Below are 13,540 nucleotides of genomic sequence, written 5' to 3'. Positions count from 1 at the left end.
AACATAAGGAGGAGTGCACCGTTCCTGGAGATACTGCCATACCGGGTCGATGCGTGGAGTGGACGGAGCAAGCCCCTATTCCATCTCCCTGGTCCAAAAATCAATTTAATATATGGTGCCCGGGTAGGGGACGTATCAGATATTAAACTGATAAGAACAGATACTACACTTGATCTTAGCCAAAAGGCCGAGAAGAGATACCACGTCACTGGCGAGCACAGGGAGTCATTCCGCTCACAGCCACCCTCGCTCACGGCGCATCGCGGCAGCATTTACTTGGCCTCAACAACAACAAGGTGCTAAAAGTGTGTATGAACCTTCCATGGACAGTGAGCAGCAGAAGTTGGCCAACCTAATGCAAGTGGATGCAGCTTAAAGTTAGTTCTGGCCACGTGACCACGTCCTGACCGATCCACAATGGCTTCCAACACCAAGTTTCCGTTCAAACTTCCTGCTACGTCTGGCAAGGAAATTGTCAGTCCGTGCAATCTTAACCCGCCACAAAACAAATTCAAATGATTAATGACGCTACTAGGACCAAAGGAAACACTGACCAATATCTATCTTGACACTCATGCACATCTCTCACACTCTGCAATGGAATGTCTTGGTCTCAGTCTTAATCTTGTTTTTTCCATGTTTCAACAACTAATACCTAAATCAGTGTCAATTGTTTAACTGTCACCAAATCTTTTCTGGTTCCACCAGTGATTGGACACTGAAACTCAGGGAACAGAGAATGGGGAGAGAAAGTGGACACAAACGCAAGAGCTTTGTGTACAATCGAAACGGAGCCACGGAAACTTGGCCAGCAGCCTGATGAACGCAGCCAAGTGAGAAGCTGAACTTGAGTCAGAAAGCCTCTCAAGACAACATGTCATGATTCAAGAAGCCATCTGATCACGGGCATTGCGCACGCTGGACAGACAGCATTTCTTACTGGCGTACGAGAGAACGTACTCTTGCTTTTCAACATCTGATCAGGGGAGAGCGCGAACGCAGTCCCCCACTACCAGAAATTATGCAGTCGAGATTCCCACATTTGGGGAATTCGCAGGGGTCAGCACAACCGGCGTGCAATGGTCGCGCCTCGCCCTGGGTGAACCACCTTCTTGATCATGGTGTCTCCCCTGCCAGGTAAGTATGAGTTGTCCATGGCTGACATGACCACGTCTTCCACAGTCATTCTGCGCTGGCTCACGGTGCTCGCCACGTGTTCACAGCCAAAGGCATGTCAGAAAGAAAAGCAATAGTTGATATTTGGTTGAATGAGAAAGAAATCTGTCCCAACCTCATGTCTCCCAAATAACAGATTTGTACGTGAGCAATCCTCTTTCCACAGTTCACTGCTGCATGACCACAACAAAAGGGAATTCGGAAAACCACTCATTTCATCCCATTTACCTCCAAAAGAATCAACAACTAAACCACCAGAGAAAATGTGGCAAAAAGAGCTCCATTTGAAATCTGTGATGTGCGATTCCAGTGGGAAATTCAGAGAAAAGAAGAACATTCTGAATCGTCAAGGGGAAAAACAAAACAAATGACCACTCAACTAATTCATCGAGGAGTAGAAAACAGACTGCTTGATGCCGGACCAACAGCTGACAGGTCGCAGTGCAACGCCCTCTGCTGTTTACTACGGAGATGTGCTCTAAGTCAGAGGACTGCAGGGGACGTGAAATCATACTCTACCCATTGTGGGAATTACGCACGGAAAGGCAACCCCGCATGTGCTATTGCAGAAGCGCTCCAAACCACCGATCAAATCTGACCTCGACCCCATCTAGTTGAGCTTGATTTTAGACAACATAAGGAGGAGTGTACCGTTCCTGGAGATACTGCCATACCGGGTCGATGCGTGGAGTGGACGGAGCAAGCCCCTATTCCATCTGCCTGGTCCAAAAATCAATTTAATATATGGTGCCCGGGTAGGGGACGTATCAGATATTAAACTGATAAGAACAGATACTACACTTGATCTTAGCCAAAAGGCCGAGAAGCGATACCACGTCACTGGCGAGCACAGGGAGTCATTCCGCTCACAGCCACCCTCGCTCACGGCGCATCGCGGCAGCATTTACTTGGCCTCAACAACAACAAGGTGCTAAAAGTGTGGATGAACCTTCCATGGACAGTGAGCAGCAGAAGTTGGCCAACCTAATGCAAGTGGATGCAGCTTAAAGTTAGTTCTGGCCACGTGACCACGTCCTTACCGATCCACAATGGCTTCCAACACCAAGTTTCCGTTCAAACTTCCTGCTACGTCTGGCAAGGAAATTGTCAGTCCGTGCAATCTTAACCCGCCACAAAACAAATTCAAATGATTAATGACGCTACTAGGACCAAAGGAAACACTGACCAATATCTATCTTGACACTCATGCACATCTCTCACACTCTGCAATGGAATGTCTTGGTCTCAGTCTTAATCTTGTTTGTCCATGTTTCAACAACTAATACCTAAATCAGTGTCAATTGTTTAACTGTCACCAAATCTTTTCTGGTTCCACCAGTGATTGGACACTGAAACTCAGGGAACAGAGAATGGGGAGAGAAAGTGGACACAAACGCAAGAGCTTTGTGTACAATCGAAACGGAGCCACGGAAACTTGGCCAGCAGCCTGATGAACGCAGCCAAGTGAGAAGCTGAACTTGAGTCAGAAAGCCTCTCAAGACAACATGTCATGATTCAAGAAGCCATCTGATCACGGGCATTGCGCACGCTGGACAGACAGCATTTCTTACTGGCGTACGAGAGAACGTACTCTTGCTTTTCAACATCTGATCAGGGGAGAGCGCGAACGCAGTCCCCCACTACCAGAAATTATGCAGTCGAGATTCCCACATTTGGGGAATTCGCAGGGGTCAGCACAACCGGAGTGCAATGGTCGCGCCTCGCCCTGGGTGAACCACCTTCTTGATCATGGTGTCTCCCCTGCCAGGTAAGTATGAGTTGTCCATGGCTGACATGACCACGTCTTCCACAGTCATTCCGCGCTGGCTCACGGTGCTCGCCACGTGTTCACAGCCAAAGGCATGTCAGAAAGAAAAGCAATAGTTGATATTTGGTTGAATGAGAAAGAAATCTGTCCCAACCTCATGTCTCCCAAATAACAGATTTGTACGTGAGCAATCCTCTTTCCACAGTTCACTGCTGCATGACCACAACAAAAGGGAATTCGGAAAACCACTCATTTCATCCCATTTACCTCCAAAAGAATCAACAACTAAACCACCAGAGAAAATGTGGCAAAAAGAGCTCCATTTGAAATCTGTGATGTGCGATTCCAGTGGGAAATTCAGAGAAAAGAAGAACATTCTGAATCGTCAAGGGGAAAAACAAAACAAATGACCACTCAACTAATTCATCGAGGAGTAGAAAACAGACTGCTTGATGCCGGACCAACAGCTGACAGGTCGCAGTGCAACGCCCTCTGCTGTTTACTACGGAGATGTGCTCTAAGTCAGAGGACTGCAGGGGACGTGAAATCATACTCTACCCATTGTGGGAATTACGCACGGAAAGGCAACCCCGCATGTGCTATTGCAGAAGCGCTCCAAACCACCGATCAAATCTGACCTCGACCCCATCTAGTTGAGCTTGATTTTAGACAACATAAGGAGGAGTGTACCGTTCCTGGAGATACTGCCATACCGGGTCGATGCGTGGAGTGGACGGAGCAAGCCCCTATTCCATCTCCCTGGTCCAAAAATCAATTTAATATATGGTGCCCGGGTAGGGGACGTATCAGATATTAAACTGATAAGAACAGATACTACACTTGATCTTAGCCAAAAGGCCGAGAAGCGATACCACGTCACTGGCGAGCACAGGGAGTCATTCCGCTCACAGCCACCCTCGCTCACGGCGCATCGCGGCAGCATTTACTTGGCCTCAACAACAACAAGGTGCTAAAAGTGTGGATGAACCTTCCATGGACAGTGAGCAGCAGAAGTTGGCCAACCTAATGCAAGTGGATGCAGCTTAAAGTTAGTTCTGGCCACGTGACCACGTCCTGACCGATCCACAATGGCTTCCAACACCAAGTTTCCGTTCAAACTTCCTGCTACGTCTGGCAAGGAAATTGTCAGTCCGTGCAATCTTAACCCGCCACAAAACAAATTCAAATGATTAATGACGCTACTAGGACCAAAGGAAACACTGACCAATATCTATCTTGACACTCATGCACATCTCTCACACTCTGCAGTGGAATGTCTTGGTCTCAGTCTTAATCTTGTTTGCCCATGTTTCAACAACTAATACCTAAATCAGTGTCAATTGTTTAACTGTCACGAAATCTTTTCTGGTTCCACCAGTGATTGGACACTGAAACTCAGGGAACAGAGAATGGGGAGAGAAAGTGGACACAAACGCAAGAGCTTTGTGTACAATCGAAACGGAGCCACGGAAACTTGGCCAGCAGCCTGATGAACGCAGCCAAGTAAGTAGCTGAACTTGAGTCAGAAAGCCTCTCAAGACAACATGTCATGATTCAAGAAGCCATCTGATCACGGGCATTGCGCACGCTGGACAGACAGCATTTCTTACTGGCGTACGAGAGAACGTACTCTTGCTTTTCAACATCTGATCAGGGGAGAGCGCGAATGCAGTCCCCCACTGCCAGAAATTATGCAGTCGAGATTCCCACATTTGGGGAATTCGCAGGGGTCAGCACAACCGGAGTACAATGGTCGCGCCTCGCCCTGGGTGAACCACCTTCTTGATCATGGTGTCTCCCCTGCCAGGTAAGTATGAGTTGTCCATGGCTGACATGACCACGTCTTCCACAGTCATTCCGCGCTGGCTCACGGTGCTCGCCACGTGTTCACAGCCAAAGGCATGTCAGAAAGAAAAGCAATAGTTGATATTTGGTTGAATGAGAAAGAAATCTGTCCCAACCTCATGTCTCCCAAATAACAGATTTGTACGTGAGCAATCCTCTTTCCACAGTTCACTGCTGCATGACCACAACAAAAGGGAATTCGGAAAACCACTCATTTCATCCCATTTACCTCCAAAAGAATCAACAACTAAACCACCAGAGAAAATGTGGCAAAAAGAGCTCCATTTGAAATCTGTGATTTGCGATTCCAGTGGGAAATTCAGAGAAAAGAAGAACATTCTGAATCGTCAAGGGGAAAAACAAAACAAATGACCACTCAACTAATTCATCGAGGAGTAGAAAACAGACTGCTTGATGCCGGACCAACAGCTGACAGGTCGCAGTGCAACGCCCTCTGCTGTTTCTACGGAGATGTGCTCTAAGTCAGAGGACTGCAGGGGACGTGAAATCATACTCTACCCATTGTGGGAATTACGCACGGAAAGGCAACCCCGCATGTGCTATTGCAGAAGCGCTCCAAACCACCGATCAAATCTGACCTCGACCCCATCTAGTTGAGCTTGATTTTAGACAACATAAGGAGGAGTGTACCGTTCCTGGAGATACTGCCATACCGGGTCGATGCGTGGAGTGGACGGAGCAAGCCCCTATTCCATCTCCCTGGTCCAAAAATCAATTTAATATATGGTGCCCGGGTAGGGGACGTATCAGATATTAAACTGATAAGAACAGATACTACACTTGATCTTAGCCAAAAGGCCGAGAAGCGATACCACGTCACTGGCGAGCACAGGGAGTCATTCCGCTCACAGCCACCCTCGCTCACGGTGCATCGCGGCAGCATTTACTTGGCCTCAACAACAACAAGGTGCTAAAAGTGTGGATGAACCTTCCATGGACAGTGAGCAGCAGAAGTTGGCCAACCTAATGCAAGTGGATGCAGCTTAAAGTTAGTTCTGGCCACGTGACCACGTCCTTACCGATCCACAATGGCTTCCAACACCAAGTTTCCGTTCAAACTTCCTGCTACGTCTGGCAAGGAAATTGTCAGTCCGTGCAATCTTAACCCGCCACAAAACAAATTCAAATGATTAATGACGCTACTAGGACCAAAGGAAACAATGACCAATATCTATCTTGACACTCATGCACATCTCTCACACTCTGCAATGGAATGTCTTGGTCTCAGTCTTAATCTTGTTTGCCCATGTTTCAACAACTAATACCTAAATCAGTGTCAATTGTTTAACTGTCACCAAATCTTTTCTGGTTCCACCAGTGAATGGACACTGAAACTCAGGGAACAGAGAATGGGGAGAGAAAGTGGACACAAACGCAAGAGCTTTGTGTACAATCGAAACGGAGCCACGGAAACTTGGCCAGCAGCCTGATGAACGCAGCCAAGTGAGAAGCTGAACTTGAGTCAGAAAGCCTCTCAAGACAACATGTCATGATTCAAGAAGCCATCTGATCACGGGCATTGCGCACGCTGGACAGACAGCATTTCTTACTGGCGTACGAGAGAACGTACTCTTGCTTTTCAACATCTGATCAGGGGAGAGCGCGAACGCAGTCCCCCACTACCAGAAATTACGCAGTTGAGATTCCCACATTTGGGGAATTCGCAGGGGTCAGCACAACCGGAGTGCAATGGTCGCACCTCGCCCTGGGTGAACCACCTTCTTGATCATGGTGTCTCCCCTGCCAGGTAAGTATGAGTTGTCCATGGCTGACATGACCACGTCTTCCACAGTCATTCCGCGCTGGCTCACGGTGCTCGCCACGTGTTCACAGCCAAAGGCATGTCAGAAAGAAAAGCAATAGTTGATATTTGGTTGAATGAGAAAGAAATCTGTCCCAACCTCATGTCTCCCAAATAACAGATTTGTACGTGAGCAATCCTCTTTCCACAGTTCACTGCTGCATGACCACAACAAAAGGGAATTCGGAAAACCACTCATTTCATCCCATTTACCTCCAAAAGAATCAACAACTAAACCACCAGAGAAAATGTGGCAAAAAGAGCTCCATTTGAAATCTGTGATGTGCGATTCCAGTGGGAAATTCAGAGAAAAGAAGAACATTCTGAATCGTCAAGGGGAAAAACAAAACAAATGACCACTCAACTAATTCATCGAGGAGTAGAAAACGCAACGCTAAAGCACTGGCTGCAATGCATACAGCGGGACGGCACCAAAGAAAAGGCAGCAGACTGCTTGATGCCGGACCAACAGCTGACAAGTCGCAGTGCAACGCCCTCTGCTGTTTACTACGAAGATGTGCTCTAAGTCAGAGGACTGCAGGGGACGTGAAATCATACTCTACCCATTGTGGGAATTACGCACGGAAAGGCAACCCCGCATGTGCTATTGCAGAAGCGCTCCAAACCACCGATCAAATCTGACCTCGACCCCATCTAGTTGAGCTTGATTTTAGACAACGTAAGGAGGAGTGTACCGTTCCTGGAGATACTGCCATACCGGGTCGATGCGTGGAGTGGACGGAGCAAGCCCCTAGTCCATCTCCCTGGTCCAAAAATCAATTTAATATATGGTGCCCGGGTAGGGGACGTATCAGATATTAAACTGATAAGACCAGATACTACACTTGATCTTAGCCAAAAGGCCTAGAAGCGATACCACGTCACTGGTGAGCACAGGGAGTCATTCCGCTCACAGCCACCCTCGCTCACGGCGCATCGCGGCAGCATTTACTTGGCCTCAACAACAACAAGGTGCTAAAAGTGTGGATGAACCTTCCATGGACAGTGAGCAGCAGAAGTTGGCCAACCTAATGCAAGTGGATGCAGCTTAAAGTTAGTTCTGGCCACGTGACCACGTCCTGACCGATCCACAATGGCTTCCAACACCAAGTTTCCGTTCAAACTTCCTGCTACGTCTGCCAAGGAAATTGTCAGTCCGTGCAATCTTAACCCGCCACAAAACAAATTCAAATGATTAATGACGCTACTAGGACCAAAGGAAACACTGACCAATATCTATCTTGACACTCATGCACATCTCTCACACTCTGCAATGGAATGTCTTGGGCTCAGTCTTAATCTTGTTTGCCCATGTTTCAACAACTAATACCTAAATCAGTTTCAATTGTTTAACTGTCACCAAATCTTTTCTGGTTCCAACAGTGATTGGACACTGAAACTCAGGGAACAGAGAATGGGGAGAGAAAGTGGACACAAACGCAAGAGCTTTGTGTACAATCGAAACGGAGCCACGGAAACTTGGCCAGCAGCCTGATGAACGCAGCCAAGTGAGAAGCTGAACTTGAGTCAGAAAGCCTCTCAAGACAACATGTCATGATTCAAGAAGCCATCTGATCACGGGCATTGCGCACGCTGGACAGACAGCATTTCTTACTGGCGTACGAGAGAACGTACTCTTGCTTTTCAACATCTGATCAGGGGAGAGCGCGAACGCAGTCCCCCACTACCAGAAATTATGCAGTCGAGATTCCCACATTTGGGGAATTCGCAGGGGTCAGCACAACCGGAGTGCAATGGTCACGCCTCGCCCTGGGTGAACCACCTTCTTGATCATGGTGTCTCCCCTGCCAGGTAAGTATGAGTTGTCCATGGCTGACATGACCACGTCTTCCACAGTCATTCCGCGCTGGCTCACGGTGCTCGCCACGTGTTCACAGCCAAAGGCATGTCAGAAAGAAAAGCAATAGTTGATATTTGGTTGAATGAGAAAGAAATCTGTCCCAACCTCATGTCTCCCAAATAACAGATTTGTACGTGAGCAATCCTCTTTCCACAGTTCACTGCTGCATGACCACAACAAAAGGGAATTCGGAAAACCACTCATTTCATCCCATTTACCTCCAAAAGAATCAACAACTAAACCACCAGAGAAAATGTGGCAAAAAGAGCTCCATTTGAAATCTGTGATGTGCGATTCCAGTGGGAAATTCAGAGAAAAGAAGAACATTCTGAATCGTCAAGGGGAAAAACAAAACAAATGACCACTCAACTAATTCATCGAGGAGTAGAAAACAGACTGCTTGATGCCGGACCAACAGCTGACAGGTCGCAGTGCAACGCCCTCTGCTGTTTCTACGGAGATGTGCTCTAAGTCAGAGGACTGCAGGGGACGTGAAATCATACTCTACCCATTGTGGGAATTACGCACGGAAAGGCAACCCCGCATGTGCTATTGCAGAAGCGCTCCAAACCACCGATCAAATCTGACCTCGACCCCATCTAGTTGAGCTTGATTTTAGACAACATAAGGAGGAGTGTACCGTTCCTGGAGATACTGCCATACCGGGTCGATGCGTGGAGTGGACGGAGCAAGCCCCTAGTCCATCTCCCTGGTCCAAAAATCAATTTAATATATGGTGCCCGGGTAGGGGACGTATCAGATATTAAACTGATAAGAACAGATACTACACTTGATCTTAGCCAAAAGGCCGAGAAGCGATACCACGTCACTGGTGAGCACAGGGAGTCATTCCGCTCACAGCCACCCTCGCTCACGGCGCATCGCGGCAGCATTTACTTGGCCTCAACAACAACAAGGTGCTAAAAGTGTGGATGAACCTTCCATGGACAGTGAGCAGCAGAAGTTGGCCAACCTAATGCAAGTGGATGCAGCTTAAAGTTAGTTCTGGCCACGTGACCACGTCCTGACCGATCCACAATGGCTTCCAACACCAAGTTTCCGTTCAAACTTCCTGCTACGTCTGGCAAGGAAATTGTCAGTCCGTGCAATCTTAACCCGCCACAAAACAAATTCAAATGATTAATGACGCTACTAGGACCAAAGGAAACACTGACCAATATCTATCTTGACACTCATGCACATCTCTCACACTCTGCAATGGAATGTCTTGGGCTCAGTCTTAATCTTGTTTGCCCATGTTTCAACAACTAATACCTAAATCAGTGTCAATTGTTTAACTGTCACCAAATCTTTTCTGGTTCCACCAGTGATTGGACACTGAAACTCAGGGAACAGAGAATGGGGAGAGAAAGTGGACACAAACGCAAGAGCTTTGTGTACAATCGAAACGGAGCCACGGAAACTTGGCCAGCAGCCTGATGAACGCAGCCAAGTGAGAAGCTGAACTTGAGTCAGAAAGCCTCTCAAGACAACATGTCATGATTCAAGAAGCCATCTGATCACGGGCATTGCGCACGCTGGACAGACAGCATTTCTTACTGGCGTACGAGAGAACGTACTCTTGCTTTTCAACATCTGATCAGGGGAGAGCGCGAACGCAGTCCCCCACTACCAGAAATTATGCAGTCGAGATTCCCACATTTGGGGAATTCGCAGGGGTCAGCACAACCGGAGTGCAATGGTCGCGCCTCGCCCTGGGTGAACCACCTTCTTGATCATGGTGTCTCCCCTGCCAGGTAAGTATGAGTTGTCCATGGCTGACATGACCACGTCTTCCACAGTCATTCCGCGCTGGCTCACGGTGCTCGCCACGTGTTCACAGCCAAAGGCATGTCAGAAAGAAAAGCAATAGTTGATATTTGGTTGAATGAGAAAGAAATCTGTCCCAACCTCATGTCTCCCAAATAACAGATTTGTACGTGAGCAATCCTCTTTCCACAGTTCACTGCTGCATGACCACAACAAAAGGGAATTCGGAAAACCACTCATTTCATCCCATTTACCTCCAAAAGAATCAACAACTAAACCACCAGAGAAAATGTGGCAAAAAGAGCTCCATTTGAAATCTGTGATGTGCGATTCCAGTGGGAAATTCAGAGAAAAGAAGAACATTCTGAATCGTCAAGGGGAAAAACAAAACAAATGACAACTCAACTAATTCATCGAGGAGTAGAAAACGCAACGCTAAAGCACTAGCTGCAATGCATACAGCGGGACGGCACCAAAGAAAAGGCAGCAGACTGAATGCAGCCAAGTAAGAAGCTGAACTTGAGTCAGAAAGCCTCTCAAGACAACATGTCATGATTCAAGAAGCCATCTGATCACGGGCATTGCGCACGCTGGACAGACAGCATTTCTTACTGGCGTACGAGAGAACGTACTCTTGCTTTTCAACATCTTAAACCACTCATTTCATCCCATTTACCTCCAAAAGAATCAACAACTAAACCACCAGAGAAAATGTGGCAAAAAGAGCTCCATTTGAAATCTGTGATGTGCGATTCCAGTGGGAAATTCAGAGAAAAGAAGAACATTCTGAATCGTCAAGGGGAAAAACAAAACAAATGACCACTCAACTAATTCATCGAGGAGTAGAAAACAGACTGCTTGATGCCGGACCAACAGCTGACAGGTCGCAGTGCAACGCCCTCTGCTGTTTACTACGGAGATGTGCTCTAAGTCAGAGGACTGCAGGGGACGTGAAATCATACTCTACCCATTGTGGGAATTACGCACGGAAAGGCAACCCCGCATGTGCTATTGCAGAAGCGCTCCAAACCACCGATCAAATCTGACCTCGACCCCATCTAGTTGAGCTTGATTTTAGACAACATAAGGAGGAGTGTACCGTTCCTGGAGATACTGCCATACCGGGTCGATGCGTGGAGTGGACGGAGCAAGCCCCTAGTCCATCTCCCTGGTCCAAAAATCAATTTAATATATGGTGCCCGGGTAGGGGACGTATCAGATATTAAACTGATAAGACCAGATACTACACTTGATCTTAGCCAAAAGGCCGAGAAGCGATACCACGTCACTGGTGAGCACAGGGAGTCATTCCGCTCACAGCCACCCTCGCTCACGGCGCATCGCGGCAGCATTTACTTGGCCTCAACAACAACAAGGTGCTAAAAGTGTGGATGAACCTTCCATGGACAGTGAGCAGCAGAAGTTGGCCAACCTAATGCAAGTGGATGCAGCTTAAAGTTAGTTCTGGCCACGTGACCACGTCCTGACCGATCCACAATGGCTTCCAACACCAAGTTTCCGTTCAAACTTCCTGCTACGTCTGCCAAGGAAATTGTCAGTCCGTGCAATCTTAACCCGCCACAAAACAAATTCAAATGATTAATGACGCTACTAGGACCAAAGGAAACAATGACCAATATCTATCTTGACACTCATGCACATCTCTCACACTCTGCAATGGAATGTCTTGGTCTCAGTCTTAATCTTGTTTGCCCATGTTTCAACAACTAATACCTAAATCAGTGTCAATTGTTTAACTGTCACCAAATCTTTTCTGGTTCCACCAGTGAATGGACACTGAAACTCAGGGAACAGAGAATGGGGAGAGAAAGTGGACACAAACGCAAGAGCTTTGTGTACAATCGAAACGGAGCCACGGAAACTTGGCCAGCAGCCTGATGAACGCAGCCAAGTGAGAAGCTGAACTTGAGTCAGAAAGCCTCTCAAGACAACATGTCATGATTCAAGAAGCCATCTGATCACGGGCATTGCGCACGCTGGACAGACAGCATTTCTTACTGGCGTACGAGAGAACGTACTCTTGCTTTTCAACATCTGATCAGGGGAGAGCGCGAACGCAGTCCCCCACTACCAGAAATTACGCAGTTGAGATTCCCACATTTGGGGAATTCGCAGGGGTCAGCACAACCGGAGTGCAATGGTCGCACCTCGCCCTGGGTGAACCACCTTCTTGATCATGGTGTCTCCCCTGCCAGGTAAGTATGAGTTGTCCATGGCTGACATGACCACGTCTTCCACAGTCATTCCGCGCTGGCTCACGGTGCTCGCCACGTGTTCACAGCCAAAGGCATGTCAGAAAGAAAAGCAATAGTTGATATTTGGTTGAATGAGAAAGAAATCTGTCCCAACCTCATGTCTCCCAAATAACAGATTTGTACGTGAGCAATCCTCTTTCCACAGTTCACTGCTGCATGACCACAACAAAAGGGAATTCGGAAAACCACTCATTTCATCCCATTTACCTCCAAAAGAATCAACAACTAAACCACCAGAGAAAATGTGGCAAAAAGAGCTCCATTTGAAATCTGTGATGTGCGATTCCAGTGGGAAATTCAGAGAAAAGAAGAACATTCTGAATCGTCAAGGGGAAAAACAAAACAAATGACCACTCAACTAATTCATCGAGGAGTAGAAAACGCAACGCTAAAGCACTGGCTGCAATGCATACAGCGGGACGGCACCAAAGAAAAGGCAGCAGACTGCTTGATGCCGGACCAACAGCTGACAAGTCGCAGTGCAACGCCCTCTGCTGTTTACTACGAAGATGTGCTCTAAGTCAGAGGACTGCAGGGGACGTGAAATCATACTCTACCCATTGTGGGAATTACGCACGGAAAAGCAACCCCGCATGTGCTATTGCAGAAGCGCTCCAAACCACCGATCAAATCTGACCTCGACCCCATCTAGTTGAGCTTGATTTTAGACAACGTAAGGAGGAGTGTACCGTTCCTGGAGATACTGCCATACCGGGTCGATGCGTGGAGTGGACGGAGCAAGCCCCTAGTCCATCTCCCTGGTCCAAAAATCAATTTAATATATGGTGCCCGGGTAGGGGACGTATCAGATATTAAACTGATAAGACCAGATACTACACTTGATCTTAGCCAAAAGGCCGAGAAGCGATACCACGTCACTGGTGAGCACAGGGAGTCATTCCGCTCACAGCCACCCTCGCTCACGGCGCATCGCGGCAGCATTTACTTGGCCTCAACAACAACAAGGTGCTAAAAGTGTGGATGAACCTTCCATGGACAGTGAGCAGCAGAAGTTGGCCAAC

The 13,540-nt window shown here is 47.7% G+C and overlaps 15 non-coding genes across 15 annotated transcripts; all 15 read right to left on the bottom strand.

Moving 5' to 3' along the window:
- Positions 1-8: 8 nt before the first annotated feature.
- On the bottom strand, positions 9-199 carry LOC142891244 (U2 spliceosomal RNA). The gene has a single exon (XR_012927227.1). It is a non-coding gene; the product is annotated as a U2 spliceosomal RNA (small nuclear RNA).
- Positions 200-981: 782 nt separating this feature from the next.
- Positions 982-1,145, bottom strand: LOC142891233 (U1 spliceosomal RNA). Its single transcript, XR_012927217.1, has one exon. It is a non-coding gene; the product is annotated as a U1 spliceosomal RNA (small nuclear RNA).
- Positions 1,146-1,816: 671 nt separating this feature from the next.
- Positions 1,817-2,007, bottom strand: LOC142891258 (U2 spliceosomal RNA). The gene has a single exon (XR_012927241.1). It is a non-coding gene; the product is annotated as a U2 spliceosomal RNA (small nuclear RNA).
- Positions 2,008-2,788: 781 nt separating this feature from the next.
- LOC142891225 (U1 spliceosomal RNA) lies at positions 2,789-2,952 on the bottom strand. Its single transcript, XR_012927209.1, has one exon. It is a non-coding gene; the product is annotated as a U1 spliceosomal RNA (small nuclear RNA).
- A 671-nt stretch (positions 2,953-3,623) lies between these two features.
- On the bottom strand, positions 3,624-3,814 carry LOC142891247 (U2 spliceosomal RNA). Its single transcript, XR_012927230.1, has one exon. It is a non-coding gene; the product is annotated as a U2 spliceosomal RNA (small nuclear RNA).
- A 781-nt stretch (positions 3,815-4,595) lies between these two features.
- Positions 4,596-4,759, bottom strand: LOC142891240 (U1 spliceosomal RNA). The gene has a single exon (XR_012927224.1). It is a non-coding gene; the product is annotated as a U1 spliceosomal RNA (small nuclear RNA).
- A 670-nt stretch (positions 4,760-5,429) lies between these two features.
- LOC142891245 (U2 spliceosomal RNA) lies at positions 5,430-5,620 on the bottom strand. The gene has a single exon (XR_012927228.1). It is a non-coding gene; the product is annotated as a U2 spliceosomal RNA (small nuclear RNA).
- A 781-nt stretch (positions 5,621-6,401) lies between these two features.
- LOC142891237 (U1 spliceosomal RNA) lies at positions 6,402-6,565 on the bottom strand. Its single transcript, XR_012927221.1, has one exon. It is a non-coding gene; the product is annotated as a U1 spliceosomal RNA (small nuclear RNA).
- Positions 6,566-7,295: 730 nt separating this feature from the next.
- Positions 7,296-7,486, bottom strand: LOC142891264 (U2 spliceosomal RNA). The gene has a single exon (XR_012927247.1). It is a non-coding gene; the product is annotated as a U2 spliceosomal RNA (small nuclear RNA).
- A 781-nt stretch (positions 7,487-8,267) lies between these two features.
- On the bottom strand, positions 8,268-8,431 carry LOC142891228 (U1 spliceosomal RNA). Its single transcript, XR_012927212.1, has one exon. It is a non-coding gene; the product is annotated as a U1 spliceosomal RNA (small nuclear RNA).
- A 670-nt stretch (positions 8,432-9,101) lies between these two features.
- On the bottom strand, positions 9,102-9,292 carry LOC142891251 (U2 spliceosomal RNA). The gene has a single exon (XR_012927234.1). It is a non-coding gene; the product is annotated as a U2 spliceosomal RNA (small nuclear RNA).
- A 781-nt stretch (positions 9,293-10,073) lies between these two features.
- LOC142891224 (U1 spliceosomal RNA) lies at positions 10,074-10,237 on the bottom strand. The gene has a single exon (XR_012927208.1). It is a non-coding gene; the product is annotated as a U1 spliceosomal RNA (small nuclear RNA).
- A 1,093-nt stretch (positions 10,238-11,330) lies between these two features.
- On the bottom strand, positions 11,331-11,521 carry LOC142891261 (U2 spliceosomal RNA). The gene has a single exon (XR_012927244.1). It is a non-coding gene; the product is annotated as a U2 spliceosomal RNA (small nuclear RNA).
- Positions 11,522-12,302: 781 nt separating this feature from the next.
- LOC142891236 (U1 spliceosomal RNA) lies at positions 12,303-12,466 on the bottom strand. The gene has a single exon (XR_012927220.1). It is a non-coding gene; the product is annotated as a U1 spliceosomal RNA (small nuclear RNA).
- A 730-nt stretch (positions 12,467-13,196) lies between these two features.
- Positions 13,197-13,387, bottom strand: LOC142891260 (U2 spliceosomal RNA). The gene has a single exon (XR_012927243.1). It is a non-coding gene; the product is annotated as a U2 spliceosomal RNA (small nuclear RNA).
- Between the last annotated feature and the right edge of the window lie 153 nt (positions 13,388-13,540).

The sequence above is a fragment of the Nelusetta ayraudi genome, unplaced genomic scaffold, assembly GCF_046127955.1.
Source record: "Nelusetta ayraudi isolate G7.1 ecotype Tasmania unplaced genomic scaffold, CSIRO-AGI_Nayr_v1 ptg000029l, whole genome shotgun sequence".
Lineage (NCBI taxonomy): Eukaryota > Metazoa > Chordata > Actinopteri > Tetraodontiformes > Monacanthidae > Nelusetta > Nelusetta ayraudi.
Note: the sequence above shows the minus strand (reverse complement) of the source record. Positions and strands in the feature narration are given on the sequence as shown.